The sequence below is a fragment of the Pinus tabuliformis genome, chromosome Q (genome assembly GCF_031772625.1).
Source record: "Pinus tabuliformis cultivar Carrire ecotype Pingquan chromosome Q, CPIR1, whole genome shotgun sequence".
NCBI classification, from domain to species: domain Eukaryota; kingdom Viridiplantae; phylum Streptophyta; class Pinopsida; order Pinales; family Pinaceae; genus Pinus; species Pinus tabuliformis.
This window is the reverse complement of record NC_142296.1, coordinates 770826601-770832583: the sequence shown is the minus strand read 5'-3', so window position 1 is coordinate 770832583 and position 5983 is coordinate 770826601.

The window sequence follows — 5983 nt, the reverse complement described above, 5'->3', positions numbered from 1 at the left end:
TCATTACTAGGGTTGAAGGAAGTTTACCAAGAGGACAGTGGAGTAAATCAAACGCTAAAGCAACTATGTTATGTAGCTCCAAGGGACCACGACAACCTAGTCAACTTGGTATGATGAAAGATGCTAATTCACAACTTCAAGGTTATGCACAACAATATAAAAGTAATTGGAACAAAAACACGCCCCTCCTTGGAAATCTTGGCCATCTCAACCCCAAAACCAATTTTGGAAACAAGGTTGACAAGGGCCTTATGAGAGAAATCCACAATATCCTCAATATTTTCTTCAACACCCAAATCAATGTTATCCATACCATCCACCTCCACCACAACCACATCCATCTCAAAGATCCACTCCCACTCAACTACCTGTACAACCATTTCCAAACCCAAATAATAAAGTAACTCAACCCACTTACAATGTTGAGGTACAAAACTTCTAAACAAATCCTCTTGGTCTAAATGGTATTAATCTTAGATCAGGAAGAGTATTGCATAAAAAATATTCTCTTGATGCCATTGAACAACAACATCCAAAAGAAGAAGATCTAGAGGAGACTAAAGAATCATGTATCACATTTGACGAAGAGCAACCATTGGAGCCCGGGATTGAAGAATTTCTACTATGCTTATCATTAGATTCTTTATGTGTTCAAGAGATTAATCAACAAAGAGTATAAGATCTTAATGTCATAGTAGAAGAGGACACAAAAAGTGATCCAAATGAGAAAGTGAACCAAGGAAATCACAACTATATTGAAATATGGTTCTAGACAATCATTAAGTTGCAACAACATGCCCTTCTTCAACAATTCTTGATCTCATCAAATTCAAAGCAATTGAACTCTCATATCCTAGTACATATCAAGGCATATATTTCAAATTGACATATGAGTTCATTTGTCATCCAGGTACGTACATGGATCCATTGTAAGTAGTCCTATGCTTGAAAGACATTTTATTCTTCAAGAAAAGTAGGATAGGATAAAAAGAAAAATAAAAAGGAAAAAAGGAAAAAAAAATCTTAGGTGAAAACCTCATTTGAGGCACCTAAGATTGGCTCACTAGTTGAAAACCTTTATTAGGCAACCAATGATTTAGAAAAAAAAGAGAAAAAAAGGGAAATAATATCCTAGGTGAAAACCTCCTCTGAGGCGCCTATGTAGACATGTTGGTTGAAAAACCTCATCAAAGCAACCAATAGGCCTATAAAAGAGAAAAAATAATGGAAAAAAGGAAAAAAGAAAAAAGAAAAAAAGGGGAAAAGTACCCTTTCTTCCAAGTATATATGCAGGGTCTCTCCAACTTGCACAAGCAACAAGAAGTTGATAAGGAAAACAAACATCTAGTCAAGGGAAGTCAACATTGAGTTTTCCACCTTCTGTACCAAGATGCTCCAACATGGCTAAGATAAAGTCCATACATTTCTTGCCATCCTCATAATGAATCCCCATGCCATTTCCCATCATTCCCATTATTTTCCTTATTGTCCTGAAGTGCTACAGAAAAGTTATGTGTTGCTACAGGATTGCTAAAATATACAGGGAAAAAATTGTTTTAACCATATCTTTCAAATAGTGCATCCATTGGCCGAGTTGTTTTATGGGGAGATGCATAACGATGATGGTAACATGCTTAAATTTTTTTAGCAAATTCTAGTGCATATTTTTTTAGAAATTGGCCACCATCACCTAGAACCATTTTTTATTTTTCTCAAGATTTGTGCATGTATTGAGTAATAATTTTTTTTTGGGAGGTGCATAAGGATGATGGCAACATGCTCAAAAAATTTCAAGTGAACTCAATCTACTGATTGAAAGATATGGGTTAAACAAGTTTGCTACATGATTGATCCATATTTGCTACAAGATTATGATCTGTACAAAAAGAATGTACAAATGTTGTGTTTTTTAACCTAGAGACAATGCGAGGGGTCCACCTTAACCTCATCATCCATTTTCCACGCCACTTGGCCTCTCCTCCACCCAAATTTCCACTTTTGTCCATAAAAAACACTATTTTTCACCCCTTCTTCCATAGATAAGGCCTTTGACTCTTGTCAACAGGTTACTCATAAATTATAAATATTTTTAAAGGTAGGAACTAAAGGAAATCATGATCCCAGGAGGGTCTGTGTGATTTCTATAGGAAGACATACAATCCTGTAGCAGTTTACGCATCCTTAGCGAGGCCCTAGCTAGAGCACCAGATCCAAAAATTAGTCACCATGGAGCACTTGAGGATTACAACTTTGATCCTTAAGCAATCACAATACCCTTTATCTATTGTTATCAAATTCTTGATCACCCAACAAGCAACAAGATTTGATCCAAAGAGCACCTACATGAAGAAAGGAACTATATCATCGAGTTTCAGTCAACAAGAGAACATAAAAAATATATATCTTTCTCAAGAAATTACAAGAACCAAGGGAGACAAAGTAATGACCTCTCAGAAGACACTCAAAAGTAACCTCAACCATGTCCAAAAGTGCCATGCAAACATCAATTAATCAACACACCAACTTCAGAACCACCAAAGGCAACTTCAACAGTCATATCAACAACCTCAATATCACTTGCAAAAACAGGGTAAAGCCTAGGTATGAAATCCTCAAAACCTCTCCTACAAACTTATTTTAGCTCAAAAAACATTGCAAGTGTATGAAATAAAAGGTTTTTTATAGCCAAAACTTAGTAGCAGAGAAACCTCAACCTTATCTAGTAGATAACTTCACTTTTCCACCAAGACATCCACTTGTGTGGGAGAGGAACAAGACAAAAGTGAAAAAGACTTGAGAAACTGGGTTGATATCATTTAGTGATGATAGAGGACAAGGAGTGTGAAGTGGGAGGTGCGACCAACTCAGTTAACTTAAAGCACTCTGAGATTTTTTTTTTTTTGTAGGTAAGTCATAGTTTATATTATATTTGAGAATTTAAAAAAGCATACATAGCTGTTGTCCATGGTCTACCTGACTGGAAGCCAAATCATCTACAAAAAAATTAGTCTTCGAAACTTTTAATGTCTTAGACTCATTACCCTACTAGACCAAAAACTAGAATTGAGTACAGAATTAGAGGCAAAACACTCCCTAGAGGAGCTACCCAAAAAATGACTATACAACTAACTATAAAAACCCTAATCAATGTCTTTAAATTGATAGACCCACTGGGATGAGATACAAAAAATTAAACAAAATTTCCAAAACATGGGAGTTATCTAAGTTGGGTTAATCCTCGCCAATAGTGATGGGTTTCACTGGCAACTCAACCGCTATAACACCATCTTGCTTCACCTGGTCGGGGTTTGGGAGAGAGTGTTCCTCCCCTTCCTATTTCTTGCTTGCACAATGTTTGAGTTGTTCATATTGTGATGAGTCCTTGGTAATAAATTGCATTGGGTGCATTGATTCAACAAAGGTTGTGAACTTCGCATCTAGTAAATCCAACTTTTCCTCGAGATATTTCATGGCTTAAGTATTCTTTTGCATGACCAAACCCATGATGGTTTTCATGGTCCAAGTGAGCTCAATGGTGTGCTGTAAAGATTTTCACGAGCTCTAGACAATCCTGGGTCCGGAATCCACTTGAAATTCCTGTTTGCCTCTTATGTACCGATATTCCTCCTAATTTTGGCTACTTACTCCTACAAATGGCTGATGTTCTCTTTTACCTCTAGAGGGATGGTGTTATGAAAATTGAGGGCAGCTCGACGAGCCATTGTCTCGGCCCTAGTTTTAGGTTTCATGTCGTTTTGGAAAGATCATTCCATATTTTAGCCTCTCGGTTTACGACTAGACAAGGGGCCTCAGGCAGAATGGGGGGTTCAATCCATATGGGATCTACTTGGAAGGAGGGAGCAGAAGGGGATGGATCATAGGGGGCACTAAGTGGCAAACCAAGCAGGAGAAAATAGGAAAGAAAGGTAGTTTAGACTTGAGTGGGGGGTGGTGGGTGGGCGATGGGGGGGGGGGTGGGGTGTTGGGACAATAACCTTTCTAGAATTGAGAAGGCCGAGGAGTATAATGGAAACATCAATGCGGAAAAGCCTCGCGTGCATGACAAGATATGCATAAGAATTTGATTGATTCATTCCGTTGGGGGAAGGATGCAGTGGAGGCGATTACAATAATTCATCATTCGAGAGTTCAAGTGCTCATTCAAAGCATCATTCTGAGAGGTGAGAGTGAGAGATGTCATCAAACAACCTTCAAATTTTGCATACGTCTTCATCAAGAAATGACTTGCTAACGGGTGGGATGGTTTGGAGGCTTATTAACACCATAACTATCTTTTTCATTTTGATGGAGATATTCACATTCCTAACGCAGATTGTCGTTAGTTAATTCTTTCCATGCATGGGAGCTTAAAGTGAGGTTTCCAACTGTCCCCTCATTCGCCAATCAGTCAGCCATGAAGTTTACCTTACACTTAACCACCTGGAAGTGGACCCCATCAATATTGGTGATGTGGTGTTGAATGTGTTCAATATTCTTCGAAATCCTCCAGTTGGTGGTCACTTTGTTGACAGGAGTTCCATTCTGGAGCTCGTGGGAATCAAGGGTAGCCAACATTGAGTCCGCTTCAACAATCAACATAACAAATTACTTGGACTTGGCGATGTTGAGTCCATGCTCCATAGCCTAAAACTTAGCGCATTGTTCTTGTTGATCCCTAATTTCCATAACAGATCCAAAAGATTCATCCCTTCTCATTTTTGAAGATTCCTCCGAAGCCTGCAAACACTGGGTTGCCCTTAGAAGCCCCAACATAGTTTAGCGTGAACACGTTGATGCATGGGGGAGACCATATGTCAGGGGTATTAGGGTTAATAGAGGGATGTTTAGTTACAACAGGTGGAATCTTTTCCAGACTAATGAGCTAAAGGATACAAAGGACTGAAGCTCGAGGAGTGCCTTGCAAAGGAGAAAGACTAGAAACAAAGACAAATTCCTGAATTATCTTCTTTACTTTGGTAAGTAGAATCTCCCTTGTGACATGTAGATTTCTGAAGATTCTCTCATTTATTTTTTTTCCATATTACCCAGCAAAGGGCCCCTCGAAATAAGTTCCAAGCTCTATTGACAATTGGGTGAGATATGATGTGAGTTCGCCATTTGTCTAGGGTGCTTTGAATTGATCCCCTGTTTCTATCTGAAGTTATAAATATCTCTATCTCCCAATCCCATAAAGTCGAGGCATGAATGCAGGAGTTCAAAAGGTGATTAATAGTTTCCTCCTGATTCTCACATAGAAAACAATAAGATGGACCCGAAAAGCCACGTTTTGTGAGGTTATCCTACATAAGGATTTTACCATGGAGGACCAACCAGAGAGAGAGTAATTTTTTTCCATTGTTGTTTTTCCCATACAAAAATCCATCGTGAATGTTGTTCTAATTGATTATAGTTGGAAAAATATTGATAAGCCTTATTGAGGATAAAGACACCTCCTAATTTTATGCCCCATCTTAATTTATCATCTTCCTAATCCACTTGGATCTATTATTCTTGGAGATTCCCTTTGAAAGTCTCTCGGTCAAAATTATTTGGAAGGAGTTGCCGACCTTGTATGTCAAGCCATGTTCACAATCTGCTTCCTCTACCTTGCATCAGTGTTTGCAGAGGAGCATAGCCTTCTTCATTTAGTTTTGGGAGTTGTTTCTGTGAGTTCTCCTAGAAGAGAGAACTTTGTCCATTGTGAACCTCCACAAAAATGTGTTATTGGATGATCATTTGTGTTTCTAGGCTTGATTCCAGATACCATATCCTGTGACATGGCCTAGTAGATGAATGAGATCCTTCTGTTATTGATTGGGGGCATGTTTGGCTTTCTAGAGCTTTTCCTAGGGTGTTGTGGGGGAATCCAACCATTTCCACCACATTTGATCTCCTAAGGAATTTCCCATAACTTTTAGATCTCTTAGGCCCAAACTGCCCGCATGTTTTGACTTGCAGAGCTTGTCCCAAGCAACAAGGGTCC